At 42.0% G+C, this 21,072-nt stretch overlaps 1 protein-coding gene across 1 annotated transcript in view; it reads right to left on the minus strand.

The window, feature by feature from the left end:
• Positions 1 to 21,072, minus strand: part of RAI14 (retinoic acid induced 14) — a gene marked incomplete in the record, with an annotated part of 1,743,343 nt that overhangs the window by 367,174 nt on the left and 1,355,097 nt on the right.

Raw genomic sequence — 21,072 nt, forward strand, 5'->3', positions numbered from 1 at the left:
TCTGCTGCTGCTGATATGCTTACATGCAAAAAGAACTTGTACAAGTCCAACACAATTTCTACTATAATGAAGCACTGGTTTCTGCTAAAACTATAAATCAGAAGTTTTTGGCAATGTCTGCAGGTGATACCATTTAATTATCTAAAGTAATTACTTAAAATAATGGCTTTCAAGGAAACCATTCAGAAAAAGTAAAGTTTATCACATCACCAAAGAATTACCACATAAAAATAACATTTGCTGAACAGGACAAGGATTTTCCTTATTATGTAAAGCAGTAGAAAACAATAACCTCAAGGATACATTACAAGGAAAGGTTTTCCTTGAAGAATACAATTCATGTTAAAAGAAATTATAACTGTACATTCCCCAAGTATTACGGGATCAGCTCAGTAACCATCTTTAATGATGGAATCTGAAGCTTTTTTTCAGCTTCTGAACCTAATAATAGCCATGCATTACACAGCACCATTTTAACTATAAAACACAACTGAGAATATATAACAAACTGTAAACACGCTTGATTTGAACTCATGCATATCTAGGACACTAACTTATACAACAGTGTTTTGCTAAAGTTTTCCAAATAAGTAATGGCTTTCCCCAGTTAAAAACACAACATGGCCTCCAGCAACTGCAGAGCTAGGTACTTGGGCAGGCAGAAGATCTCTCAGCTTCAGTGACATACTTCCAGGAAATAAAATCCTAAGTGCCTGCACTGGCAAGTATAATGCCTGAGCTCCTGAAACCGAGCAGACAAGTGACCTAAGCAATGCTGTTACAACTATGTTTTCAGAACTTGAAAAGACTTAGGAGCATTAATGGAAATATTATATATCCATAACAGCACTGCATCACTTCAGTGGAGTTGATAAAATCATCCAAAATATATGGCATTACAAGAACAAGTGGAAGACTGTGAAAACAATGGACATTGCTAAAATTTTAAATTCTTTTTTTAACATCTTTATTAACATCACATATAGCATAGTGACATGAATACACATTCAATTATTAAAAAAAGACATTACAACTTTTTTTAACACATTGTACTGATATGATTTTTGCCTGAAATGTTCAATTTAATGTCACATAGATTGCTCAAATCCTGGGCAATAAAGGCAGAACAATTTAAGAAGCTAGAGGTGATGGAAATGACGTGCCTGAGAAGGGTGGTAGGATGCACACTGTGGGACAGATGAAGAAATGAGGACATAAGAGCAGAAGCCAAAGTAGCTACAACTGCAGAAAAGATGATCAAAGAGAACAGATTATGGTGGTTTGGACACGTGTGTAGAAAAGCAGAAGACAATCTGGTAAGGAAGATTTGGGACAGACAGGGAGAAGGTAACAGGAAGCAAGGCCATCCAGCAAAGAGGTGGATGGATTGTGTGAAAGAAGATCTGCGACAGTCAGGCATAAGTGTTGAAGGCAGGAGTGTGGCACTGAATCAAGAGAGTTGGCAACATTTAACACGATACCCTGACCCCATGTAGAAAAAATGGGGGGAAAGGGGCTGATTATGATGAGATTGCTCAAGTTCAGCCTTCTCTAAAATATCACTCCTCTGAACATTACTCTGTATGGATTATTGTCACAGATTCCATTTATTTATATATAGTTTACTCCTTCCTTTTTCTAAAGATCTCACCTCCAGTTCTTTTATTTCCTTTACAACATTCAATCTGATACTGTTAATCCTCGTTCATTCCTTACACATGGGTATCGGTTCCGACCTCGGAAACCGAAGCGGCCATTTTCCAAGCTCGTGTCAGCTTCAAACTCTCGAGCTAAACTCTTACCCACAATCCTCATCTCCCTGTTACCTCAGATTTCGTTTGCCACATTGCCATTCGGTCGTGTCAAGCGACTTCTCTTGAGCTAAGTACAGTTATTAGTTGTTTAATAGTCTTTCATATTACTTTTCTGTCGGAAAAGTTTATATTTCATTGTCTCTTATCCTATCGCATCTAGCGTACATATTTTCTTCAGTTTTTCTGCTCTTTTCTCTACCTTTTTACTGCGAGGTATTCTCTCTTTACCAACGTTGGTAATCCTTCCCTTTTTTCTCATACCTTCAGGTATTCTTTTGCACCATTGCTGTTACCTTTTTCTAGTAATTAATTTGCTGTCATGGCAGATAAAGGTAGTCCGGGGTTTAAGCGGGGTTCTGATCATGGACACAAACTACCTACTTCTGATGCACACTCTTTGTGCGTTTATTGTTTGGGGGTGTCCCACTTGTCTGTTGATCCACCTTGTACTATCTGTGAAAACTTTTCAAATAGAACTTTGTTGGAAAGGAAAAACAAGTTGTTGCTGAAGGGACTTCTTAAATCTCCCTTTTCAAAGGCTATTTCTGGGTCAGCGGCCTCAACCCCTCCTAGAAACCATAAGAAAATCTTGGATGTTCCTACCAAGGCTAAATCTTTGCCTTCATCCCCGGATGGGGACTCCCGCCAACCAAAACCTAAAAAGGCTAAAGTTTCAGCTCCGGAGCTCACTCAGTCAGCCCTAGCTCCTTTAGTGAGTTCGGCTCCGTCTTCTCCTGCAGCCTTCACTATATCGGCACCGACGGGCTCCTCGGTTCAGACTATTACCACTGTATCGGCACCGACCATTCAGTCGGTGCAGACCTTGACCACGTCGGTTCTGACAGCGTCCTCAGAACCGATGCCTTTATTGTTGACTCCAGTTTTTTCGGTTCCAGCTTCGGTACCAACAACCACTTCGGCACTGATCCCTGTGTCGGTGCAGACCATGACCTCGGCACCAATGACTTCTTCGGTGCAAACACCCATAGTCCAGTCTCTCTCGGCACCGTTGCCCTCGGTGCGGACGGGTGAGCTGGGCACCGAGTTTGCCTCTTCTGTGGACAAGCCTGTTTCTCCCTCAGTCTCCATGAGGTCCACTAGAAGCCTTTCCGAACATGATGTGTTGCGTCTTGTGGATCAGGTGCTCTTGGCCAGAGGTATTCCACCCCTCAGGAACTATCCTTCCTTGGGAGGTGATCACCCGTCTCCAAAGACCCCTTCTCATTCTCCTCCTCCATTGCCTTTGAAGTCCATGGATATAGCACAGTCTTCCCCTTCTGCGGTCCCCTTTATGGATCTCCCTAAGGAACCACACTTGCCTTCATGGCAGGAAAGTTTTGCTATGGCCCAGGATGTCAGTTGTGATATGCATAGTTTACTGCTCCACAGCCATCCAGGGACTCCTGGTCGGCAGGCTGAGCCACTTAGGGGAGGGGTGACCCCTGTCCTAGACATTCACTCCTCTTCAGGTGAACCAGCCTTCTAACTGATGGAGAAAGCTTTCGCTGCTGCTGGCGATACTGGACTGTCTATACCTCAGCCCTCCTCTGGTACACTGGTTTCACAAGTTGCACCTACCGGACACCGAGTGCAAGGGCCTCAGGACATATTCCCACAGGAATCCCCTTTTCCACTGTCTTCTCCAGCTTCTCCCGCTGTGGAGGTCCACCAGAAAAGTTTGTGTAAGAGGAAGCACATGGACTCCACAGAGAAGTCCCTCACTGAAGAGACAGATTTTGATGAGGGGGAAGGATGCCCCCGGTCAGCCTCTGAGGTATCCTTTGGTAATATCCTCGAAATCCTGAATCACAGAGGTGATTGGCAGTCCTCTAATCAGACCTCTGAGTAATCTGTATTCCTGCAGGCCTTTCGCGTCCAGCCCCCTACCTCCTGGGTTACTCCACCTGCCGATGAACTTGTCTGGCTTATCGTGCAGCATGCTTGGAAGGCTCCTGATACCTTCGAAGCTAGGCCAGATAAGATTTTGTCCCCTCCTGCTTCAGATCCCCATTGGTCCAAAGGTCTTCCTGTGGATGCTTTGGTGGTGGCGGCCGCAACAAAAAATGATCTGGCAGAAGAAGAAAGCCAGACTGTCCATCTGCCTAACATAGGGAAGCACACCTTTGCTTCAGTGACCTTTACTATCAGGTCCCTGAATTATATGGCACACTTTACCAGGCTTCAAAGGTATCTGATTTCTGAGCTCTCTGAAACCTTGGCTGGTGCCGTGTCTGATGAGGTATGTGACAAAGTGGCCTCTCAGCTGGCCACCATTGAATCAATATCTAACTCCTCTATGCGACTAATATCTCATGCATCAGAAGGAGCAGCTAGAGCAGCAGGTTCAGCTGCGGTCTTGAGGCAACACGCCTGGATGCGCTTGTGCAATTTCGCAAAACCCTTTAAAGCTTCCTTTCTTAATGCTCCGATTGAGGCCTCCTCGTTGTTTGGGCCCAAAGTTAAAAGCACACTGGCCAGATGTGAACAGTATGGTAAGACCCTTTCTGCCATAGGTGTCTGTTATTCTTCCGCTCAATGTGCTTTCTCCCGAAACCAAAAGAGTGGGAATATATGGTTCAAGAAATCTCAGGGCCCTTTCCGTGACACACAGGTTGAGTTCTCTCCTAGAGGCAGAGGGGGGGAACTCACAGGGAAGATGCTCCTTTCGGGGCAGAGGGGGTCCACGTAACCAAGGTTCTAGGGATTCTTTCCCTGGTCAATCCTACCAGTGCTCCTGAAGAGCGGCCCAACTCCTTTGCTCTGGAGGTGGTTGTGGGGACGTTTCTCCTTGTACCCTTCTGCCTGGCTAACCATCACCATAGATTCTTGGGTACAAAGGATTATAACCAGAGGTTAGCATATCCCCTACGATCTTTGTCCTGCCCCTTCAAAAAACATTTCCGACATTCCACCCAGTCAAAGGGAAGAAGCAGCACTAGAGATAGAAAAGCTGCTAAGAAAGAGAGTCATCCAAATAGTCCCTCCAGACTAGATAGGATCCGGATTCTACTCAAGACTATTTTTGGTGCCAAAGAAAACCAGGGACTGGAGATCAATTTTGGATCTCAGTGTATTGAACAAGTTTGTGAGAGTACAAAAATTCCGGATGGTCACAATATAGTCTATCCTCCCACTTTTGGAAAAAGATGATTGGATGTGCTCGATAGATCTTCAAGATGCATACTACTACATAAAAGTGGACAGGCCATCAAGAAGATTTCTGCGCTTTGGTGGAGGAGCCAGTCACTACCAGTTCAGAGTACTGCCCTTCGGACTCTCTACAGCCCTCAGAGTGTTCACAAAGTGCATGGCAGTTGTCACAGCTCAATTGCAACTTCAAGGATTCCAGGTGTTTCCATAACTAGATGACTGGCTCATTTCTGCCCCCACCAGACATCTACTGGAAGAAGCCCTGGCATACTCTCTCCTCGCTGCTCAAAGGCTAGGCATAACCATAAACTGGCAAAAATCCAATCTCACCCCATCTCAGTTGACAGAATTCATAGGGGTTATCTTGGACACAAAGAACTGCAGAGCTGCTATTCCAGAGCACAGAATTCTAAGGATAAAGCAACAACTGATTCCAATCCTTTCAAGGGAGAAATCCATGGCTCACTCGGTTCTACAGCTGTTAGGTTCCATGGCAGCCTCCATCAACATTGTTCCCCTGGCCAGGTTTCACATGAGGCTTCTACAATGGCTACTGCTTACCCAATGGTATCCTTTTCAGCATCCTCTTTCAGTCATGATTCGAGTAACCCACAGGTGCAAACAGCATTTAAACTGGTGGATGTCACACAATCTGTCACAATGGTCTCGCCCCTTCTCTCCCCAGCAACCCAAGGCCACATTGACCACAGACACCTCCATGATGGGGTGGGGGGGCTATGTCAGGGACAGACAGTCCAAGGCACTTGGTCCGAACTGGAGGCCCATCTGCATATAAATGTTCTAGAGCTGAGGGTGGTGCTTCTGGCGTTGCAAGCATTCCATCCCCTGCTGCCGTCTGAGACAATTGCGATTCAATCAGACAACATGGCGGTGGTTTGCTACATCAACAAGCCAGGTGGAACCAAATCTTACCCGCTTTGTCGAGAGGCCATGAGGATATGGCAATGGGCGATGGCTACCAACTGTTTTCTTCTAGCAATGCACATTCCCCGGAGTTCCAAAATTATAGCAGACAGACTCAGCAGGTGCATTCTTCAGCCTCATGAGTGGTCCCTGAATCCCTTGATAGCGGTGGAGATCTTCCACTGCTGGGGCCGCCCTTGCTGCTATCTCTTTGAATCCCCAACCAACAACAAATGCAGCAACTACTTCGCCCTGATTCCCCCTCCGGGACAGTCTCCCAGGGACGCTCTAGTCCACGATTGGCCCTCGGGTCTTCTTTACGCATTTCCACCCTTTCCCCTCATTCCCCAGTTTCTGAAGAAAGCCCGTCGGTTGAAGAGCAAGGTAATCCTTATAGCACCATATTGGCCTTGACAGACTTAGGTTCATAGGTTCATAGGTTCATACTAGGCTATCTGCCCGAGGGCATTTACAAGCCTAGCCCATCGTTTTGTGGCTTAGGCCACCCCTTTAGTATGGGGAACTATACCCATTATTTTTCTGTGCCTCTGTCGAGCAGTGACACTGAGGTAATCCCTGGGGTATATCTGCGATCTCCCATCCATTGGTCAAGATTTCTCTTGAACAAGGCCAGCGAGGTGCTCTGCCTCACATGTACCGGGATTTTGTTCCACAGCATAGGGAGTCTTTGGGTGATGAATCTATCCCTCCAGCACGTCCTATTAATAGCTGTGTCAAGGTTTAAGTCTCCGCCCTTGTGGCTCTGATGGATCTAGATTTTGAGGTGAAGCATATTCATCAAATCTGGGTTTGACATGGCCTTGTATGTTAGGCAAAGGTCACCTCTGAGCAAGCGTGTGTTTACTGAATAGAGCTGGAGTTCTTTCAGTCGGGCAGCATAGGACAGATTTTTGAGACCCTTTATCCTTTTGGTGAGGAACTTTGTGGCCTCTCCAGCTGCTGCAAGTGTCGGGTCAGATACATTCCGAATGGGGCATTGTACTCAATCATTGGTCTGATGAGTGATGAGTAAAGGGAGACTATGACCTCCCTTGATCTAGATGAGAATCCACTCATGATAAGGTGGGCAATGTAGAAGGTCTTCCTAACTACTTTAGCTACATGGGTGTCGAATGACAGACTACTATCAACCTGGGTCCCCAGGTCCCTGATAACTTCTTCTGTGCTCAGTGGATTGCCACCTATTTGGTAGCTAGGGGTAACCTTGTTTTTCCCGAAGGGTATGACTATGCATTTTTTGGCATTTAACTTTAGGCCGTGGCTCTGGCACCAGTTATCCGTTTCTGTGAGACCCTTCTGAAGGATATCTGTGTCAGATGTGTTTTCTACTATGGCGCCCAGTTTGCAGTCATCTGCAAACTTTGTCAGCCATAACCCTCCTGTGTTTGCTTGTACTTCGGAAAAGTAGATGCCAAACAAGAGTCACACAGTGACTATCTGGCCGACCATTTTCAATCGGGTCTATCGGCCTCTACCATTAGAGTTCATTTGGCTGCAATTTCTAATTTTCATGAGGGTGTGCAAGATTCCTCTCTTATGTCCCACAAATTGTGCAAGACCTTCATAAAAGGTGTGAATCATCTGAAGCCACCTTTTAGAGAACCTATTCAACCATGGGATTTATCATTAGTTCTACAAGCTCTGACAATGCCACCTTTCGAACCAGCCTCTTCTTGTGACCTCAAGTATTTGTCATGGAAAACCTTGTTTTTGGTCGCCATTTCTTCTGCCAGACGTATTTCTGAGCTTCAAACTTTATGTATCAAGAGTCCATACTTGATTTTTCATAGAGATAGAGTGTCTCTGAGAACTAATCCATCATTTCTGCCTAAAGTGATCTCTGAAATGTCCATTAATCAAGCCACTGAATTGCCAGTTTTCTTTCCCAATCATTCCCCTTCCTTTGGCCTCACCTACTAGATCGACCATGGATTCTCCATCCAACCCCAGAGTTGATCTCACATCCACAGAACCTCATTCATCCCACCTTGAACAGCCTGAAGCTCACGGCTTGGCTACTCCAATTCCCTTGATTACCAGGCAGAATAATCTTTCTTTACCAGTACGTGACATTAGTACGTGACATTCTCATTGCATCTCATAAGTCTTCCACTAGAATTACTTATCTGAGCAAGTGGAAAAGATTTACCTGTTGGCTGAAAGATAAACGAGTAGATCACTTCTCAGCACCAGTGCCGATAATACTAGACTATCTGGCCGACCATTTTCAATCGGGTCTATCGGCCTCTACCATTAGAGTTCATTTGGCTGCAATTTCTAATTTTCATGAGGGTGTGCAAGATTCCTCTCTTATGTCCCACAAATTGTGCAAGACCTTCATAAAAGGTGTGAATCATCTGAAGCCACCTTTTAGAGAACCTATTCAACCATGGGATTTATCATTAGTTCTACAAGCTCTGACAATGCCACCTTTCGAACCAGCCTCTTCTTGTGACCTCAAGTATTTGTCATGGAAAACCTTGTTTTTGGTCGCCATTTCTTCTGCCAGACGTATTTCTGAGCTTCAAACTTTATGTATCAAGAGTCCATACTTGATTTTTCATAGAGATAGAGTGTCTCTGAGAACTAATCCATCATTTCTGCCTAAAGTGATCTCTGAAATGTCCATTAATCAAGCCACTGAATTGCCAGTTTTCTTTCCCAATCATTCAAGCAGAGGAGAGTATTGCCTACATACCCTAGATATCCACAGGCAAATTTGTTTTTACTTAAACAGGACTAGGCCCTTTCATAAATCTGACCAGTTATTTTTGTCGTCCTTTTCCGGACCTAGATTAGGATCTGCTGTTGCTAAGGTCACATTAGCTAGATGGTTGAAGGACTGTGTGACCTTCATTTATACACAACGCAATATCTCGTCGCCTACTACCATGAAAGCTCACTCAACAAGGTTGGTGGCAACTTCTGCTGCCTTACAAGCCAGAGCTTCCATACAAGATATCTGTGCAGCTGCAACTTGGGCTACGCCTCATACCTTCATCAATCATTACAAATTGGACTTGGCCTCTAGGGAAAGAGCATCTTTCGGTTCTATGGTGCTCAGGAATGTCCTTCCATGAGAGCCTCCCAGGAATACAGGTAGCTGGGGACTCTTTCCCATGCGTAAGGAATGAACGAGGATTAACAATATCAGATAAAGAAGCTATGTCTTACCATAACGTTCCATCTGTATTGTTGATCCTCGTTCAGTCATTACAACCCTCCCTCCTTCCCCCTCCTGTGGTTTCTAGTGGATCTCACCAACCGGTTCTCTTAGGTTATTTGACCAGAGGTAGCCTCTACCTTCTTTGACTTGCAAACTCAATCTGAGGTAACAGGGAGAGTGGGACTGTGGGTAAGAGTTTAGCTCGAGAGTTTGAAGCTGTCGCGAGCTTGGAAAATGGCCGGCTCGGTTCCGAGGTTGGAACCGATACCCATGCGTAATGACTGAACGAGGATCAACAATACAGATGGAACATTATGGTAAGACATAACTTCTTTTTTATTTATGTTATTTCCTTGTAATTGTTTTTTGGCATTAAAGTTAATACGGCCTTACTGTGTTCAGACAATTCAGTTTCTATTTCCCAGTTCAAAAGAATCATTTCTTTAGTTAAAATAACTTGTCCCCACCAACATTTCTGACAAAATAGCCTGTAGGGAATTTCTAAAAATCTATCAACTTGTTATATTCCCAAAAACATGCACCCAAGTACCCCTCTCTTTGCTAACACATCTCCAGCAATGGCTGCCTAGCTGTTGAAACATTCTCTGAAGTCCACTTGAGGTATAAAAATACCTGTGCAAACACTTCCATGCAAAGATCCTATGCTTTTTAGATTTTGTTGCATACTTGTGAGCTATACGAATATCCTGTTATTGTTTCCTTGCATATCTCATTACATCCGAGTGACGCCTCCAGGTGCATCTGCAGTTACCTCCTACTGCTCCTCTAGGCGTCAAATATTGCTTGTTCATATTTGCATTAATAATTCCAAAACCATGCCCTATACGAGGTATTGGAATATTTTATCTTGAAGCATACATGATGGCAAACACAATTGTGTTGATATTTGACCTATGTCAATGAGTATTTCTTAGAACTGTAAGGTGATAACTTTATTTTTTAAAGACTCAAGCCACGCCCACTAGGAGTTAAAGGTACATAATCAAAAGAGCTATACTGGAGGGAATGAGATATAACATTTCCACTCTCATTTCCCAGTCTTGTCTAACATCTTCTAATCTATTCCTATCATTATCATGCATTGTTTTATATGCCATACTAATTACCTCTTTTGACTTCAACTTCTGCTCTAATCAAAACTATAAACTAGAAAGATTTACATTCTTAAGACCATGAGAGGGATGGGAACGGGATGAGGGACAGCAATCTTGTAGCAAGCATTATGGGTTCAAATAATTGCCTCTGAGTAGGAAAATAGTTTCCAAAACTGCCGGAACAATGTAAAGTAATTTACTGTTTAGATTTACTCACACCTGAAACAGAAAGTCTTACAAGCAACTCTGGGTCTGAGAAATTAATAAAACAGCAGATCTAGCAGAGTGGGCATATCCTCTGCAACTCCAGGACTAGGGCAAGCAGGCATTTGGGTCACTCAGCAAGTAAAATGTTTCCACACTGACAATTTTCTTACTCCTATCCCATTATGATCCTCAGTGCCAAGCCCCACTAGATTAATGTTATTTAGTTAGTTAAAATGTGTTTACTAGGTAGAACCTTAGTCACAAGTAACCAATTTCAGTCTCAGCTTAGGAATATAAGGAAAATCAGAACTATGCCTACAGCAAGAGTAAAATGAACCTCAGGTAATACCATGTAAAAGGTATCTATGATTGTAACACACATTACTTAGAAAAATGAAGACAAACCTCATGTGGAACATGAGCCATCTGTGGGATAATTACATTTGTGTGTAGTCTATGTGGAAATGATAGGATAGTTGAGTGGAGTGAAGGATGTTAGGAGTAGTTGGAAGGAGAGGTTATATTAAGCAAAAGCTTATGTATAAGGGACAGTCAAGAGCCTTACGATTAAGAGAAAAAGAATTATGTAGTTGAGGTTAGATGATATGGCTGGATGAGGGCCAATGTCATTTGGCTGATGTCAGAAGATATGACATGTGAAGATGTCTACATTTTACAGAAAGAAAACTCTGAAACTGATTGTGGTAGTGGAGGGTAAGGTGGTTGTCTGTATTACATTGGATGGACTTGCTCTTCCAGATCTATGAAAACAATCTATTGTCAGGCTAAGCACATAACGTTCATATGTGGCAAGAGGTGGGCCATCCTCTTAAACAGCAGGCCAGAGCTTCAAGCATATTCTCTAGGGGGTCCTTCTTATAACGTATTCTTCATTGCAGTAGTCACAAAGGAAGACATGGAAATGGACATCACTGTGCCTTGCAAAGGTAACCAAAAGGAAAACAAAACATTTTCTTCCCATACTGCAAATTTAGTTTAAGTGCTTTTGTATCTTCTAATGACAGGATTTCATTAAAATAGTTAAAAAACAAAACTCATATTTAAATAATGAAAAATCGTATAATGGTAAAAAATCACAATATCACATGACCCCTCTCACAAACTCATGTTTGTATAAACATTTAAAAATGCCTTGCAAAAGTGTTAAAAGTGGACCATGTAAGTGCTGCAAAAATGCCATTTGGATCTGCATTTCAGAAAAAGGCTGTGGACATAGCAAATACTTCAGCTGAATTCGCCGATGGACTTTATCCTTTTAACAAAATCTTAACTAGTGGTGCACATCCATACAATGGAGGAAATCCTTTTCACTGATTAAAACTATGTAATGATAAAAAACATAGGTAGATGAACAGATTCATTAAGGTTAGACTGACTTCTCAGCATGAAGAAGGGATTAGTGGGGGCAGTGATGCTGCCCCTGAGAAATGCCAAACATGGAGGATCGACCGGCAATGTTGCATCTAAGGAATTCTCCCAGTAGCCACAAACAATAACATTTTCCAATAAAGGTGTATGTTCAAAGGGAGGTAAGGGCAACTTCTCAATCATTAAGTACAAGTCCCATGGCAGAAATGGATCCTGTAGGGGAAGTCTAAGTAATCATTTGCCTTTCATGAAGGCTTTAGAAATCTTTGGCGATATTAGAAAAGATGAAACCTTCATGAAAAGTAAAAATGGCTGCAGGACCCACTTCGATGGAGGAATAAAAACCAGGAATTTGAGACAGTGTAAGATGAATGGGACAAGACTGAGAAATGGTCCAATCCTTTCCCTGTAGTCCTAGTAAAGAAGATGATCCACTTGTCTTTGTGTGTCTTACAAGTGTTTGGTTCCTGATAAGAGCAATTAAATGGAACAGTTAAGAAAGAGGAGTTACTGTCAGCTAGTGGAATTGAAGATACCATTTAGTCAGCCTGAGGAAGTGAATGTCAAAATGATGAGATGATATTTGACTGATGGATGGATTATCAGAATCTTGATGGGTGCAGTCTCATGGACTTCTTTACCAGATGGGGCTTGGGAAGTGTTAACCAAATCTATGAATCTCATTATTAAAGGAAACTCTGGGAAAGCAGAAAGGAGTCAAGGTGACCACTTCTGTATCAAAGCATCCCTGACACATCCCCATGCAGAAGGATGAAGCAGCTATTGGTTTGGTGTTTGCTGGGTAAGCAAAGTGGTCACAGTAAGGCTTACTCCATTTTTGGAGACACCTAGGAACTAAATGACTATTCATGGGGCATTAATAAATAGCTGAGCATGTGCACTAGAAAAATACCCTCTGACAGAATACAATTTGCCATGAGAAAGTAGCTGACTGAGTGGGCCATGCCTATACCCTCAAGGTTTCTCAACATAAATAATAAACAAGTGTACTCCCTCTTGTTTGTTGATGTTTCCAGATAAACTAAAGTAGGGGAGGGGAACAAGAGTGTACAATAGAAGTTTTTTTTTCTGTTGTAGGATTTTTTTAAGCTAATATCTCCCCACTCACTGCTATTACTTCCTGCTTCTCAGACTTGTGGTAGGGCTGATGTCCACTTTCTACATACCTAGGGTCCACAGTACTGAATGAATTGTTTGTGGAAAAGACGAAGTGCTGGCATGGCAAATTCTTGCAAAATGTCTTATATGAACTGAATTCATTTATAAGCCTGCAGGCTAGAATATCTAGAGTTGGACAATGAGGAAAACACTCCTAGACTACCATATATGGAATGCAAGCCTTGGGTTTCCTCTCTGCTATGTTTACTTTGGTCAGTGTGGCCCTAATTCTACAGGCTCCCAGTCTGGTTGTCATGTGCATAATAACCCCCCCCCCCGAGGAAGTCCTCTGACAGGGCAGAGAAGTAGCTAATAAATGACCAGACTGGAGACTGCGGATCCCTCTCATGGTGGCAACACTGACAAACTTCTGCTCCTTATTACGGAATTTACCTTCTTCTGCTGTTGAGCACAGTAGCATGTACATACTGCAACCTAGGACTGTCACACACATTCTTTGAAGAATGATGAGCATTAATGGCACTGGCAGTCTAGTACTTTGGTAGTAGACTCTGCTTGTTTGTAAGATGTAGTGTGGGTCATCATAATTAAGGGTTTCCTTTACATATTAAAGCAGAATCAGGTCACAGATGGGACCCCAGTCCATCATAGCAAACATGTACAAACCTAGAGGCAATTTAAACATTATCAATTCACTCACCTATACTCCTATCCCAATTAACATGGGAAGGACATATAAATCTTGCACAGAATGTACTCCAACCAGGAAAGGAACTAAAAAGCACTGTGATGGAGGCAGCATTACAAGCCTGTACACCACCATGCAGTCCGGTGTTTTTTTTTAATTTACCTGTATTTATTAAACATTATTTGCAGGAGTCTCATATAAACATGAATCAGATTACAAAGTATAGGAATATGAAGAACAGAACTTGTATGGCAAAAGGCAAGACAATGTGACACAGTACGATAAAAAAAAATTAAAGACTGCAGAAAAACATGTAGAGGTGATTATTAGGAATATATGGTAGGAAGCCAAAGATGTAAGAAGAGTGAAAATGATAAAAAGATAACGGTATTAAGAAAGTTGGTATGAAGTTACAATTAAATAGCTATCTGTCCAGTGATGTACTCAGGTTGTGAGCTAAGGAGAAGCTTGCTAAGTATTTTGTGGAGGCTACAATGATATACTATGCCATGCGGACATAACCTTTAGGCATAAACTGGTCATGAACAGAAGTTAGGCTACTGTACATGAACATAACCCTGCAGAGTACATTACACTACCTTTCAGAAGTAAACTGTTGGATTTATTTATTCCCAACTTATAAAGAGGTTGGGAGATTTGTTAGTCCACAGGTTATGACTGTAGTAATACAGCACAATAATATAACACAGCACTACAATAGTTTTGTAGTCCTACATTCAAATCCAATAGTCTCACACAAAACAGAGCAGCATTACACTATCTGGTAACTGTTTAAGCAGACACAGTCAGGTTTGATAGTTACTAAATAACAAAATTCTGCAAAATGCACAGGTAATTAGAAAATCACCAAGTTGCTTTCTTCGATAAGAACACAGCAGCATTACTCTGCAAAGTTTAAATGGATACGTTTCCTTTTAAATATTCTGCCATAAGTAAAATTTATTCTTGAAAACTGAGAGCTACGTGTTCAGATGAAGCAAATCGTGTGTGTTTGTAAAACAGGACAATGATTTAAAACTGCATATAACCAAAAAGTCTTCAGTAAATGCAGCCAGTTTTGATAAATTGCTTCCTATAGTTAAAAATACATGGTTTGATTCCTTCCACCTCCATCTGTGTACAGTGTGACTATGAGCCAGTCACTTAACCATTACTGCTTCTGGGTCACCCCTGAACATAATTACTCATGACACACACTATCACTCCACTGGAATCAGTGCATGTCCACTAACCTTTACACCCACTGCTTCTTCAATACGTGACCTGCCAAAAGACCACAATTCAAAAACAAGTTGTAACATCACTGTTTGTTTAATTTAATTTGCCAAATTTACTTGTGAAAACAATTCTGTATCATAACAAAAAAAAAGTAGAAGCATACACACATGCATCAATACTCTGAGACATAATAACTCAGTTGTAACCCATTTTTGGGATGCATGGCTAGGCTTAAAAAAGCCCTTGTGGCAGTAAGCATAGTAAACACCTATGAACCTATAACAACAACACTGGCCACGATTCTTGGCACACCTCACACCAAGCCACAGTAAAGAAAACAATTCAAAAGTACCTTTGATTAGCAAGTAACCTTTTTACTGAATAATGTTTTGGATGCAAACAAAAAGAGTTAAGCTGATTTTATAAACACACAAACTTGCAATGAGTTCAGTCTTTGACAGCATGCATTTCCAAACTTGCAAGGGCAAACACAAAGCAGTTCAGTCTTTTCAACTGTTCAAACTAATGCAAACATTTTTATATCCAAATTAAACAATACATTTTTCTTGCTCAAGAAACATTAAGTAACATTTACCACTTCCTTTTCCCAAGTTTGTATTTCTCTTTAGCTTACTGGGAATTATAACTGGTTTTGAACCTTCTTCCCATGAACTCTCCTGAGTTTGCATCAGCCTTCCAGTTACTCTATCCATTACATATATTACAGAATGCAGACAGTAAGGGGAAGTGGGTCCATTACTGCATGCTGAAAGCCGTGAGCAAATTGTGTTAACAAATATAGGGCTGACACCATGGACAATAACAGTGAGAATGTTACAGGTGAAAATGTGAAAAGGAAAGACAAAAGGTGGGAAAGGACAAATTACAGTAAAATAGATGGGTACCCATGATACATTAAGCCGTATGGTTCCTACAGTAAATGAGTGGAAGAAATAATTAGAATGAACTGGGATGTATTACTATCAAATAATGTGAGGTAAAAAGATTTGCATTTCTCCATATTTTTCTTATTAAATGCCAAAAAAATATAAAAAGGATTACTGGAAAGGCAAACATGTAAACTAAGGGTTTGGATGAACAACATAAATGTAATGAATATGTAACATGCACTTGGTAAAACATGTAAAACTCCATGACTACTAAAATATTTTTTTTAATGGTTTTGCAATCTGTGAAACTTTTTGATTGCTCTATGTAACCATTTGTATATGTGGTAGTTTTTATGTAGATAAAAATGGAACAATCTTTTAAAATGAGAGTTAAGGAACAAATTTCTATTATAAGAAGTTCTGTGGAAATGAATATTTTATGTTGCCACAAGAATTGGTGACCATGAGATCAATTCTACATTTTAAGCTTTGCAATTAATAAGAAAAGCCAAGAAGGGTGGAGAATTTAAAAATAATTTACTGTTAGTGGATCTGGAATGACAGATCTACTTAAATAATACTGATGCACTGGAACTTGATGCTATGTTTTCAAAAAACATAGTTTATGAAAAGAATGTTGGGAACATTTTTAAAGGTTATATTTATGATATTTACTTACTTCTGGCATGTTTTATTCATGAATTATGGAAGTAATGCTTCTGATCATGTGATCTTAACTGTTGCAGAACAATGTTTACTACCACTGTTTCTTGAAGCCTAATGAGGAATTTGTTTCCTGAAAGCATACAGATATTGCTATCATTTGCGCATGGGAAGTTTTGCTTTTCATTTAGACTCTTCAGTGTCAATTGTGGTTTAACCAGTCTCCAGGAGCTGGTTTGTCGGGCCTCAGTATCAGGACTATAAAAAAGTTAAAAAAAAAAAAAAAAAAAAAAGGGCATCACTTGGCAGACTTAATGTTACCTCGTGGCAGAGGCAAAAATTTTTTATAACTGGAATTTCTCTCATGACAAAACAGAAAAATCACAATTGTGTGACTTAAACATATACTTTATGGTTAAATCCAGGGTCAACATACTATAAAAAAAAAGACTAGCCATTGACAAAACTAATAAATATTTACTTATCATTATAAAAAAGTGAGTGAATCCAACTGATCTCGACGACACTGAAAATTTTGCTGGACTAGCAGAAAGCTTATTATGCCATGAAACTGTGTATAGAACAGAGCAGTCTAGGCCTATTATACAACCTGTGTCAAACGTTAGTAACATACAAAAAAGTATCAACTGTAAACATGCTTTGTTTTAAATGTGGGGAAAAAGGCCACACAGTTAGATTTTGTACTAGTAACACTGTTATACCTTTGAAAACTTTAATGTTTGCAAAGTATTGATGTTATTGACTAAGGGGTTTGACAAACTAATCTGCTGGAATAGTTGAATCTGCATTCTGTTACTGTGGTATTGCATAGTTAATTAACTACAATACCTTGTTTGATGGCAGAGAACTGGAAGGGCTACTTGATTTAAACAGTAAGGTCACACTGTAAAAGGGCATCATATATGTAAAAGAAAGACCCGTACTAAAAGCAGCTGAAACAGTACACATTTAAGGAAATAAAAAACAGCAACCATTTACTCAACTAGAAATACAAAATTATGCATTTAAGAAAAGAAACTGTAGCCATTTACACAACTAGAAATACAAACTATGCTTGGGAAGGAAGTTCACTGTGTTGCTGTTGTAACCAGTTTAGCACATGGCATGATTTTAAGGAAAGATGTCCGCTTTAAAAAATTGTAGAAACAGTGGAAAGAAATTAGTCCCTTTGCTGATCACTTTATCACTTTGGGGATGGGAAGCAAGTGAATAAGTTTACAGATATACCTCTGCCTAACTGAGAAAAAGTGTGGAGGGAAGCAACCACCAGACATGCCATAACAGTGCACTAACCCAACAACTATCAGGGCATAGTGGTAGAAAGCCCCAAAGGTACAACATTTTGGTTAAGGATACAGATAGGAGAACCTATGCAATCTAAAAAGATATGCAACATACAACTAGGAAAAAGAAACATGCAACACAGAAACCAATAAAGTATGAGAATTAACAAAATATTACAGCAGTGAAATGCTGCAAAGCAGAGGGTAGAAGTGACTAGCAGAAATGAAGGAAAGGAATCCGTCACTGAAAAGGTGTATTCTGATGTTACAATGTTTGGAAGTAGAGAAGATGCACAATTTAAATAGAATTCTAAACTTTCTGTAAAGCTAAAACAGAAGATGTTAAGTTGTCTATCTCGCCTTCATTCTTGCTGTTTGGGGATCGGGTCCAACTCAGCCATCTTCAATAGCTCAAGAGCTGTTTACTGGCTCGAGGCTACCCTTTATCCCATGATGCCCAGCGACAGCTACCCAGATCTCGTTTGCCGCTTCAACTGCGAGGTGTGTCGTTTTCTGGCTCAGGCATGTATATTTCTATTTTTTGTGTAAAAATAGTCTTTTAGACCCCTTTAAACTAATAGATATTTACTGTTCTTAGTTTTATTCTGTACGTGTTGTTGTAATACTTTGTTCCTCTTAGTTTCCCTTTTATTTAGAACTCGTGTAAGTTAGAGAGTTCTCCCCCTCCCCCATTCCCTAGGATAGCTTTTAACTTAGAGGCTTTCCTTTCCTGTTTTCCTATCTTAAAAAAAAAAAAAAAAAAAAAAAAAAAAAAGACAGAGATTGTATTTTTATAGGTGTATCTTGTTTAGAATATTACTTATTTGTCTGTCTTTGTTTACCTTGTGGTACTTAGTTTTTTTTGTAGTTGGGTCATGTCTAAGGAAGCTAAAGTATCTGGTTTAAAAAAGTGTGACTCATGCTGTCAGAAAATGTCTCTGACAGATGGGCACACTAGCTGCGTTTATTGTTTGGGCGCTGCTCACCTGCAGGACTCTTGTTCTATTTTCCATGCCTTTAGTCCAATGGTCCTGCAGGAGCGTAAGAACAAATTGATCCTTAGGGGTCTGTTAAAGCCTCAGGATTCACCAGCAAAGAGTTCCCAGCCAGTAAAATCCCCAAAATCCACAAAACTGTCGGCTCCACCTTTGGAGTCGATACCAGTAGAGGATTTGCCGAGTACATCTGTTCCAGCTGGCACCGACAAGACAACCCCTCCATCGGCTCCACTGGATATTTCTGAGCCATCTCAGAGCCATAAGAGGCTGAGGTCCCCTTCATTAGAGTCGGTTCATTCGGCTCCTCGGTCTCCATTACTGCAAAGTGAACTTAGCCACCATTCATCATACTCCTCTCGATCCTCTAGGCTGTCGGATCATGATGTGGAGAGAGTAGTGAGTAGGTTTCTTAAATCACAGGCACTAGCACAATTATTGTCTAGCCCTCTTCAACAAGTATCGGCTCCATCCACCTCCTCTTCTGTTCCTCCTCCAATTCCATTGAGTTCGGAGCCGGAGTTCGTTGGGGTTCGAGTAGTGGAACTGTCGGGCTCTGATTACCATCTCTCCTTCAGTTGTGACTTCGGCTCCGATCACCTTGATAGTCCCTTCGATCGAGAAATCTGGATGTCAGGGCTCCCTCGTCGGCTCCGAGAGGGCGAGTGGCATGGGACCCTTGTCCAACCCCATTCTCCCTCTTGGAGCATTGGCGTAGGTGAGCTTGGCTCCAATATCAGCCTCGGAGCTGTCCCCCTCATTGCGGAGAAAGATTCCTATTTATTTGGAACCGGAGCCTTGAGGCAGGGATGCCTTTGATGTCATGCAGAGTGTGCTGTCCCCTGAGACAGCTCCACTACCAGACCCACCGGCTCCGTCCCCCATAGTGTCAATAACAACCTCTGCTCCACCTCCAGACCCCAAGCATAGGGAACCAATGACCCAGGACACCCCATTGGGTGTTTCCTCTTCTTCTGAGCCCTCCCCTGATCACTCAGAGGAACCCCCTCGGAAGAAGTGCAAGAGGAAGCACACTGACTCCCCTGAGTCTGTCACTTCTGATACAGACTTAGATGAATCGGAAGGGTCCCTGAGATCCCCCTCTGAAGATGTTTCCTTTTCGGACATCCTGGAAATGCTTAGGCAGAGGGGGAACTGGAATCCCCTAGCCCCTACCGAGGATGCGTCTGTATTCCTGGATGTTTTCGGTTCCCGACCTTCCACCTCCTGGGTTTCTCCTCCTTTCAACCCACTTATGTCTGTAGTGGCTCGAAAGGCTTGGTCAGCTCTGGACACAGTGGAACCAACTCCAAGGTAACCTGGTAAATTTATTACAGCCCCCCAGGATAAGCAATTCCTTTCTAAAGGTGTACCCGTTGATGCCATGGTGGTAACAGCAGCCACCAAAAAAGAGTTAGCAGAGACCTCTTCATCTGCTCATCCCCTAACAAGGAGTCTAGGATGATGGACAGGTACAGAAAGTGAATGTTTGTTTCAGCGACCTTCTCCATGAGGTCCCTGAACTATCTATGTCATTTTAATCACCTTCAAAGGGATCTCCTTAAAGAGCTTGGAGATACCCTTCAAGATCCTACAGCTGAGAGAGTATAAGCCAAAGTAGCTTCCCAGCTAGCGACTCTTAATTCTGTAGTTAACTCCTCCATGAGGCTCATTTCCTATGCAGCCGATGGAGCGAGTAGAGCCGCTGGCACGGGTGTGGCCCTCACGAGGCATGCTTGGATGCGGCTGTGTCACTTTGCAGAACCCTTTCGAGCATCCTTCCCCCCTTTGATGGCTCCTTTCTTTTTGGGCCACAGGTGAAAGACATGTTGAGTAGGTGTGAGCAAGAAGGCAAGAATCTCTCTGCCGTGGGAATCCATTTTCCACTCCCTGTAGACCTTACCCTAAAGGTCAGAAGAGTGGTAAGATGTGGTTCCGCAAATCTTAGGGAGCCTTGCATGACACACGTAGTGATTTTTCCTCCAGAGGCAGAGGGGGGAAAAACAATAACAGAGGGGGTCCGCAGAACCAGGGCAACAGAGAATCCTCCTCTGACAAGCCCTTCCAGCATCCTTGAAGGGTTGCCTGGCTGCTCACCTCTGGAGGCAGTCAGGGGAAGACTTTCAGTGTACCCAAAAGCCTGGCAAAATTTAACAAGAGACAGATGGGTACTGTCCATTATAGCCGGAGGTTACAAAATCCCCTTCCATCAACCCCCCTTACAGTAAAAAAAAACCCTTCCAGCTGTTACACCCAATCTGAAGGAGCAGGCAGTAATAGAAGTTTCAAAACTGCTAGAAAAAAGAGCCATTCAGGAAGTCCCCGCAGACCAGCACGGATCCAGAACTTACTCAAGGTTCTTTTTGG

This window comes from Protopterus annectens, chromosome 1.part0 (genome assembly GCF_019279795.1).
Source record: "Protopterus annectens isolate FY-2018-M chromosome 1.part0, PAN1.0, whole genome shotgun sequence".
Classification (NCBI taxonomy): Eukaryota; Metazoa; Chordata; order Ceratodontiformes; family Protopteridae; genus Protopterus; species Protopterus annectens.